The sequence below is a fragment of the Salvelinus alpinus genome, chromosome 3 (genome assembly GCF_045679555.1).
Source record: "Salvelinus alpinus chromosome 3, SLU_Salpinus.1, whole genome shotgun sequence".
Taxonomy (NCBI): Eukaryota; Metazoa; Chordata; class Actinopteri; order Salmoniformes; family Salmonidae; genus Salvelinus; species Salvelinus alpinus.
Genome location: NC_092088.1, coordinates 35,925,750 through 35,935,231, shown reverse-complemented (window position 1 = coordinate 35,935,231; position 9,482 = coordinate 35,925,750). Strand labels below are relative to the sequence as shown.

Below are 9,482 nucleotides of genomic sequence, written 5' to 3'. Positions count from 1 at the left end.
GCTGTACATAGTCCATCGGTATATAGCCCACCCAATTTACCTACCTCACCCCCCCCATACTGCTTTTATTTCCTTTTCTGATTTTTTTTGCACACCAGTAACTCTACCTGCACATGACCATCTGATGATTTACCACTCCAGTGTTAATCTGCTAAATTGTAATTATCTGATTTATTGCCTACCTCCTCATGCCTTTTGCACACATTGTATATAGATTCTCTTTTTTTCTTTTTTTCTACCATGTTATTGACTTGTTTATTGTTTACTCCATGTGTAACTCTGTGTTGTTGTCTGTTCACACTGCTATGCTTTATCTTGGCCAGGTCGCAGTTGCAAATGAGAACTTGTTCTCAACTAGCCTACCTGGTTAAATAAAGGTAAAATAAAAAAATAAAAAAAAATCAAGCCAGTCCACTCTGCTTTTTACTGTTGGCATTTATTTTCCTTTAACTGTCATTATATGAAACCTCCAATCTGGTTTGCTGCGGTAGTAACAGGAAGAAGATAGAATAATTATCTTGGTCTTCTTGTGACAAACTTGTCCAATCAAAGAACAAAATGTTCTCAAAATTTACATCTATTCTACAGCACGCAGTCGAGGCGGTGAGTTTTAATTTCTGTGGAAAGGTGTCAAACCTCAAAGAATGGTTAAATCGAGGTCGGGGACAATTGGGCCCAACTTGACGTTCAATTTCAGTTAGCCAAGTAACTAGCTAGTTAGCTAACTGTACGGCAGTTAACTATGTAATAACCTAGCTAATTAGCGTAGCTCTGTTAGCTTTGCCAGATGTGGGCCCGTCTGCTGCTAATGTTAACAACCGATGTCCTACAAAGCCTGGCAAGCTAAAGCTTTCCCTCTGTTTTCTGGGCTTGTTTCTGTTCAAGCAATGCGATTGAAATTATTCGCATAAAGGTGTTAGCTAGCAATGGCATGCATTCATTAATATTTGCTATCCTAATTGTTAGAACTGTTAGCTAACTAGCTAGTTAATGCTAACTAGTGGCTAGCGTTAGCATATCTGACATGTTTATGCTGATGTCACATGAGCTAACGAGTTGAGCTAGCTGCTGTACGTCTATGAATAGATAGCTGATTCTGATACGTCTCTGCAATCTGGTACCAGCCTTCTGCCGTTGGGTTTCCTGTATAGTTGGTCGACGTTTTCATCTGCCGTCAAACGTGAGCTGGGTTCCATCTGTGGTGGATTTCTCCACAACCTTGTTAATGTGACTTCACTTATCGACGTTGTCCAAACAAGATTGACGGTAGAAAATAGTTACAGATTGTTACACTAGATAATGTGATTTAACCAAAGATTTTTGGTATCCATTATTGGGAGTTACAGGATAGGCACTGTTTAGTGTAGCACAGAGACTTTTCGACCAACCTTAACGTGTCAATACTATCTTCGTTCTCAATTCGGCCAAACATCTAAATTATCTTCTAAAATGTCCGTGTGTAGATGCGTATGTTTGAATTTAGAAAATGCTCCGTTATTGAAATATATTTTTCTGCTCCATGAAGTAATCCAACAATATGTACACCGCCATTTTATCTATTTCAAATCTTCTCACTTTGATCGAGACAGGTGAGCATCATTATGACTGCAGCACTTTGGGGTGGACCCACCTGTCTCCTCTTCTGTTTCATTGTGTGGCTTTCTGGCAGACTAGACGATGTGTTACGTATTTCTGCCTTACTGCCCATTTGTAACCCCCCCCCCCAAAAAGGGGAATGGGAAAACAATCCAACCCTGCACCTGACAATATCCCCCCAAAACCACCACCCCATCCCACTACTTTGTGCCTAAACGATCCTACACCAGGCCGTTGGCCTGGGCGGCTGGAACCCCTTCTCTCAAAACTTCCTGTAGAAGTACTAAAATCTCTCACCCCCAAATATTTCTTTGCTGCTGCAACTTTTTTTTAACACCTCTATCTTCTGAAATTTCCCCTCCATCAGCGCAGTGCTGTTTATCACCATGACTATAAACGAAAGAAATCCAACCTTACTACAACTCATCCTTTTTGGATCATCCTCTTCAGGCCTACTCACTCGGGGGGCTCCCAGTTGAATCACTCACCCTTGGGCTACTCTCTGGACATTCCTGCACAGCATGCAAATTGCACGCTCCGCTCCCTCAACGTGAGACATCTGTGGCGTTGTCTCGAACCTTCACATTTTAGACTGCCCTTTTATTGTCCCCCAGCACAAGGTGCACCTGTGTAAAGATCATACTGTTAAAGGTAGCCTAGTGGTTAGAGCGTTGGACTAGTAACCGAAAGGTTGCGAGATCGAATCCCCGAGCTGACAAGGTAAAAATCTGTCGTTCTGCCCCTGAACAAGGCAGTTAAACCCACTGTTCCTAGGCCGTCATTGAAAATAAGAATTTGTTCTTAACTGACTTGCCTAGTTAAATAAAGGCTCAAAAACATTTACAAAATCAGCTTCTTGATATGTAGGGCCCTATGATTTCCGCGATGTTGAAAACTCAGATGGAATTGTGGAATTTGGTAATAAAATGGAATCAACTGTAAAACGTGGAATATTTCATAATTTTCCATAATTTGACTGAAATTGATTTAAAAAACAAAAAACAGAAGTAGGCCTAATGACTGTAGAAACCTAAATGATTTCATAATTGCAAAATTACAGACGAGTAGGCCTAGAGAAATAATTCAGTTTTCGATTGGGGTGTTTTGTTGGTCGTGCGCCCTTACGTCACCTCACAACTTGGCTGTCACTTTGAGAAACATGTCTGAGAGGGCCAAAAAAAAAGAAAAGAATTTGACCCTAACCCCTAAATTCAGAGCAGAGCAATACCCAAAGGACTATTATGAGTCAGGCAATAAGCTGTTTTGCAAATTCTGTCAACATACTATTGATTGGACCCGTATATATACGTGTGATGACCACTTAAAGTCTAAAGCCCATGTGAAGAACAAGGAAAAGCACTGTGTTAGCCAGAGCATCCCTCTTAAAAAGAACATTACTAGTGCAAGCGCATCAGCAGATTCAAGACAATAATTTATTCAGGACTTTGTGGCTGTGTGCACCGAGTCTGACATCCCCTTAGGAAAGCTGAAGCATTGCAAACAGGGAGGAGCGTTGCCCGAAAATGAGAGCGGCCTCCGTCAAACGCACCTGCCCGGTCTGTTCGACCAACATATGACTGCCATTCTACAGAAGATCTGTGGGAAGAAGTTTGTGGTGGTTGTTGACAAGACAACAGATGCAAGGGAGTGCATGGTTCTAAACATGAGTCATTGGTGAGTTAACTGAGCAGCCTATTAATATACCGTTGCAATAGCCTACATTTACATTCTGCAATGTGAATTGTACGTATGCAAATTGTTATATTCCAAACGATGAACTATCGTGAAATATAGCAATGCGGAATGTTAGCAGCTGTCTTCCTCTCCATCTAGCTAACAATCACTGTATCTATATTGTGTTTACACTTAATATTTAAGTAACACTTTTATTTTGTCAAAATATTATTTTAGGTTAAAACATAATTCAAGTTTTTCCTTATCTTTCATTGCAGGTGTTGAAAACCAGTACTTTCTGGTGGATGCCGTTTTCATGGACAGATGCATCTACTCAACGTTTTCCCAAGTAATACTAGCCTCCCTCCACAGCAACAATCTAAACCTGAATGATGCCTGGGCAGTGGTCACAGATAATGCCTCTACTGCCTGAAGGCATGCATGGAGGTTCTGAAAGGAGTGATGCCCAACAGTGTCCATGTAACCTGTCTTTGCCATGTCATCAATCTGGTGGGTGAGACCTGGTAGCACTACAAATATTTCACTTGTGACATGGATGAGATCTGTCTTCCTCAAGAAGCCTGCCAGAAAGAGATGATGGGTGAACTTCCTCATTATGAAGGAGTTTGTGCTGGCCAAGGATCCTCTTGACGCAGTGTGCTCCAGATGGAATAACTGGTTTGAATCAGTGAAGTATCATGCAGTTCATCTGTACAGAGTTTTTGGTGGCAGAAAAGTCATTATCCCAGACAGTCACAAACATCCTCAGCCAGCTGGAAACAGAGGAGAAGGTTGCTGCATTGTTGCCTATATTCTTGCATTACTTTTTTCCATTTATAATGAAACACTTAGTAGGACTCTGTGTTGAAGCACTTGTCTCTATAAAAAATAGTGCAATGTTACATCTTATTAAATTGTTGACTTTTTATTCATTCATTATTAGACAGTCTTTCTGATGATAAAATCTGCGTAAATTGTAAAACACAGAATTCAGAAAAATTTAAATGGAATTTTGAGAAAAATAAATCCGATTTCATAGGGCCTTAGATATGCCACACCTGTCAGGTGGATGGATTATCTTGGCAAAGAAGAAATTCTCACTAACAAAGATGTAAAAAAATTTGGGCACCAAATTTGAGCAAAATAAGATTTTTGTGCTATAAGATCTTTTATTTCCGCTCATGAAACATAGGACCAACACTTTTTTACATGTTGCCTTTTATATTTTTGTTCAGTGTATTTAGCTATTAGCATGTATTAATGTTATTGTCATGTCCGATTAGCCTAAAATAACTTTCCATCGTCACTCGTGTATAGCTGCAAATGGCGGACTTGCAGTTGATGGGGGTGCACAGTTGAGGAAACCAATGCTGCATACTCCAGTTGTAAAACCGTCTCAAGCACTCAAAATTGGCTAGGATTCTCCTCTTTTCAATACTAGCCATGTAATATGAAAAGTAAAAAATATATTCTTTCGAATAGCCTTATTGACAAACTAAAATGCTGTCAAGATCTCCCCTGAACACTGAATATTTTAACCTTACAAATATATACACATCTGAGTTAGTTACCTCACCCGCTTAGCCATTTGAATTTATTTTATAAAGACATGAAAAGTATTTGGTTGTAATAGTAATGATGCAGGGTGGCCAACCATCCTCCAGGAGATTCCAGGAGCGCTTCTGGATGTGCAGGCTTTTGCTCTAGCCCTGCTCAAACACACCACATAAAAAATCAGCTGCTCAATAGTGTTGGGTTGGCTCAAAAGCCTGCACACCCAGTAGCTCTCCAGATGGAGGGTTGATGGACCATATGTGTTTTATACAGTAGCCATATATATCAGTGCAGTATTTTACTTTGGTGGGGTTAAGTGCTTTAATCAAGGCGATAATGTATAATACATGGGATCAGAGACCTACAGCCTTCCATTGTCTGTACCAGTGATAACAATGAATGTTATTTTGTGAAGTGGTTCCTTGCATTATCCAACACAATTTTCAGTCACATTTTTAAGTGACTTCTGCTTTCGGGTAAGTAAAAAATCAGTCAAATCAAAAATCTTGTCACATACACGTGATTAGCAGATGTTATTGCGGGTGTAGCGAAAATGCTTGTGCTTCTAGCTCCGACAGTGCAGTAATATCTAACAAATTACACAACATATACCCAATACACACTTCCTAAGTAGGAATGAATTAAGACTATATACATATGGACGAGCGATGTCAGAGTGGAACGAACTAAGATACAGTAGAATAGTATAGAAAACAGTATATACATATGAGATGAGTAATGCCAGATATGTAAACATTATTAAAGTTCCATTCCTTAAAGTGGTCAGTGATTTCAAGTCTATGCCTGTAGGCAGCAGCCTCTGTGTTAGTGATGGCCTTGAGATAGAAGCTGTTTTTCAGTCTCTTTGTCCCATCTTTGATGCACCTGTACTGACCTCACCTTCTGGATGATAGTGGGGTGAACCGGCAGTGGCTCAGGTGGTTGATGTTCTTGATTATCTTTTTCATCTTCCTGTGATATCGGGTGCTGTAGGTGTCCTGGAGGGCGGGTAGTTTGCCTCCGGTAATGCGTTGGGCAGACCGCTCCACCCTCTGAAGAGCCTTGCGATTGCGGGCGGTGCAGTTACCGTACCAGGCGGCCCGACAGGATGCCTCTTAAAGAAGAAGTTACAGGTCTGTGAGAGCCAGAAATCTTGCTTGTTTGTAGGTGACCAAATACTTATTTTCCACCATAATTTGCAAATAAATTCATTAAAAATCCTACAATGTGATTTTCTGGATTTTTTTCCCTTATTTTGTCTGTCATAGTTGAAGTGTACCTATGATGAAAATTACAGGCCTCTCTCATCTTTTTAAGTGGGAGAACTTGCACAATTGGTGGCTGACAAAATACTTTTTTGCCCCACTGTACATTTAAAATGGAAAATGTATTTGTTCATGCAGAAAAAAATTGTCCATCAATTTGTTCCCTAATCAAACAGATTTTTTTTAAACTATAGCGTATTGTTCCTGTATAGGAGCCCTTGTATCTGGATGCGTATCAAATCGTTCATGAAAGGAGATATCCCTAGTACCTATCCGGTAACGGCCAGTAATGAATACCAGAAATCTTTGGTTAAATCACATTATTTGGTGTAACAATCTGAAGCTAGGTAGAAAAGTGATTTATACGGTTTTTAAGACACTACAGTTGAGGCTACAAGGAGTAGGCCTACGTGTGCAGAGAGAGTGAAAACATCTCATCAAGCAGATTACATTTTTGTGCATCTTGCCTGGACGAGAGTGCATGCTTTACACACAAACTGGCTATAGGCCTATAGTAGCCCAATAATGGACTAAAGGAGTGCTAATTATGTCCTAGCTATCTGCATCTCCAAACACCTGTGTGTAAACGGAAGACGGACACCACAAACGTGTTGTCAGTCCTGGGGCTCACTCTGACAGAGCTCCAGTGTTCCTCTGGTGATGGGAGAAACCAACTGTTCACTGTGTTAACCAGTTTTAACACAGTTGCAGCCAACAGTATTTCTTCACTGACAACACGTTTGTGGCGTCCGTCTTCCGTTTACACGCGTGTTCGGTGACGCAGATAGCTAGGGCGTAATTAGCACAGCTATGACTATCTTCCGTCTGTTTTCTGTGAACAAGCGCTGTAACATGGAAATATGGCCGTGTGAAAACCCTAACCCTATAAAGGTGTGTAGTAATTTAACCTTGATTTATTGCGATGCGTTTTAACGTCCAGAACGAGCATCTGGTCTCTTAACAAAGCTCCTCCGGCCAGAAAATACTATCGTCAATAGGCACTAAAGGATGTGTGTGTGCCTGAATGGGTTAGGCCTAGAGTAGAGATCTCTAAACTAATTAAGCAAACACTGGACTAATTAAGCAAACATCCCATCCTCATATCTCAATCTTGTGTGGTAAACATGCTTTTGATTGAATCTCTCTCTCCGTTTCAGCTTGCGCCTTCACTGCTCTTGCAGGAGGACTTTGTGTATCACTGGAAAGCCATCACACAAATTACTACATAGAGACATCGGGTAATAAACAGCACTTAATAGAAATACATTATGAGTTTCAAATCACTGTAAACATACATGGAGAATAGATGTTATTAATTATGTATTACCTGTAATGACAATGTGCATCGAAAGCAATGTTTGTTTATTTCTACCTTGTCAGATGACAAAGACCCTGTGACAGACACCAACATCCCGTCCCATCTGGAGCAGATGCTGGACATCCTGACGCAGGAGGAGTCAGAGAGAGAGTCTGGAGAGACTGGGCCCTGCATGGAGTACCTGCTGCACCACAAGATCCTAGAGACCCTCTACACCCTGGGCAAGGCAGATGTAAGGGGAACAATGCCATTTTCACACTATCATGCCAACTCAAACCACACTGTGCTGGCTTGGATATTTTATTTTCACATTGTCCTTTTCAGCAACTTTAGTGTATGCGTAACCTGGCCAGCATAGTACAGCAAGACTTGGCTCAGTAGTGTGAAAAGAGTAAAATACCTCACTGCGCTCTATTGGGTAGTTAGCCTATACCAAACCATGTAAGACATACCAGATCATGTATGAAAAGTACCACAATGTTTCTTCATCTTAATCTAGTGGTGTTTTGTCGCCATCAGTGTCCTCCGGGAATGAAGCAACAGGTCCTGAGTTTCTACACCAAGCTGCTAGGACGCATTCGCCAGCCTCTTCTACCCCACATCAATGTCCATAGACCTGTACTGGTGAGATCCCAGAAGTTCACATGTAACATGTAGATATGCTTACTAGGGTTGGGTGATATTATGATAGCATACAGTGGGTGCTCAACTAAAAGTTTTGAGATTATGCTGCGGGATTTGGAGGTAATTTAGTACGGTACCCTGCGTCACTACTTCATTGCTCCAGGCCAGAGCAAGGGGGAGTTAGAGCACTGATTATGCTTTTGGGTCCCAAGGCGCTACTGTATCTCTAACTGACAATGAATGTGCGACATAAACCAAATAGAAACTGATAATTGTGCACGACTTGAATATTGAATTTCAATTAACTGAATGATGAGGATGAAGAAGGTGATTGAATTTAGAACAGTAATGTAAGAATTGCTATTCCTCTGTCCTGCACGTTTACACCCTTGTTTCTACTCGTCAATATTACTTACTAAAACTGTTGTTACACTAAGGTTTTTATTCTTGGAGAAACGAAAATGGTCAATTATATTCCATGATATTCTTAAGATATGTGTTGACTGAATATAATCAAGGGATGTCTGCTAAATAATCAAGTTGATGGCGCAGTCATATAGCCTCGGCACCTACATAAAGCTGAGTGACTCACTCATTCATGGCTTTGGATCAAAATAAATAAGTACCAACATTCTTTCTGATACTCTTTAATAAAGAAATGTTTTGGTTATTATAATAGCACATTATGGGTTATTAGCAGGACAATAGACTCTTTCCAACACCTCTCTGTATTTTGATCCTTTGTGCAAGGCAATTGATCAGCATTAAAAACTTTGAAATCATCTCCACAATATCGCTATGGTTTTAAACAAGCTATAGAAAGTTGCTTGCAATTTCAGTTTAGTCCACCAAAAAAGACAGAACAAATAATACAACAAATATTGTGGTTAAACTCAAATAAATATACTAATTGGTAAAAAAAAACTTTATTGGCTGTACTAGATTTTCCGTTCATCCTGAAGGCCCTAATCTGCTCACTTAAATTAAGAGATCCTGGTCATATTGCTACAGTATGTTGTTACAGCATAACCAAAGTGAGGACAATCGGCGATCTGCTGTATACTTATGGCCTATTGTAAGCTGAAAGTCACACCTTACCAGTACTCCTCAAGCCGTTTATCTTTTAAAAAATGGCATTGCAACCAAAGAGAACAGACGAAATGGACATCGTTTTCATCAAGCCAGCTTCTTTCTATGGTGCTACCCATTCCAGGGTTAGGACCGTAACCACCAGAGGACTTGAAAATGAGCCGGAGCTGAGAGGATCACCAAAACTAAAGGTATTTTGGTTTCAGTGCATTTTCTTTCCAAAAAACTATCAATGTGTAGCCATACTGTGTAATAAAATTGATAATTAAATAAAGGTGAAATAAAAAATGATTGCGTACTAAAAACGTGAATGTGTTTTTGCAGATCATTACAACCAACCATCCTTGGAGATCAGTGGACAA

The 9,482-nt window shown here is 40.3% G+C and overlaps 1 pseudogene; it reads left to right on the top strand.

Annotated features, from left to right (window-relative positions):
- Positions 1–406: 406 nt before the first annotated feature.
- LOC139569803 (FHF complex subunit HOOK interacting protein 2A-like) overlaps positions 407–9,482 on the top strand; it is a 59,280-nt pseudogene continuing 50,204 nt past the window's right edge.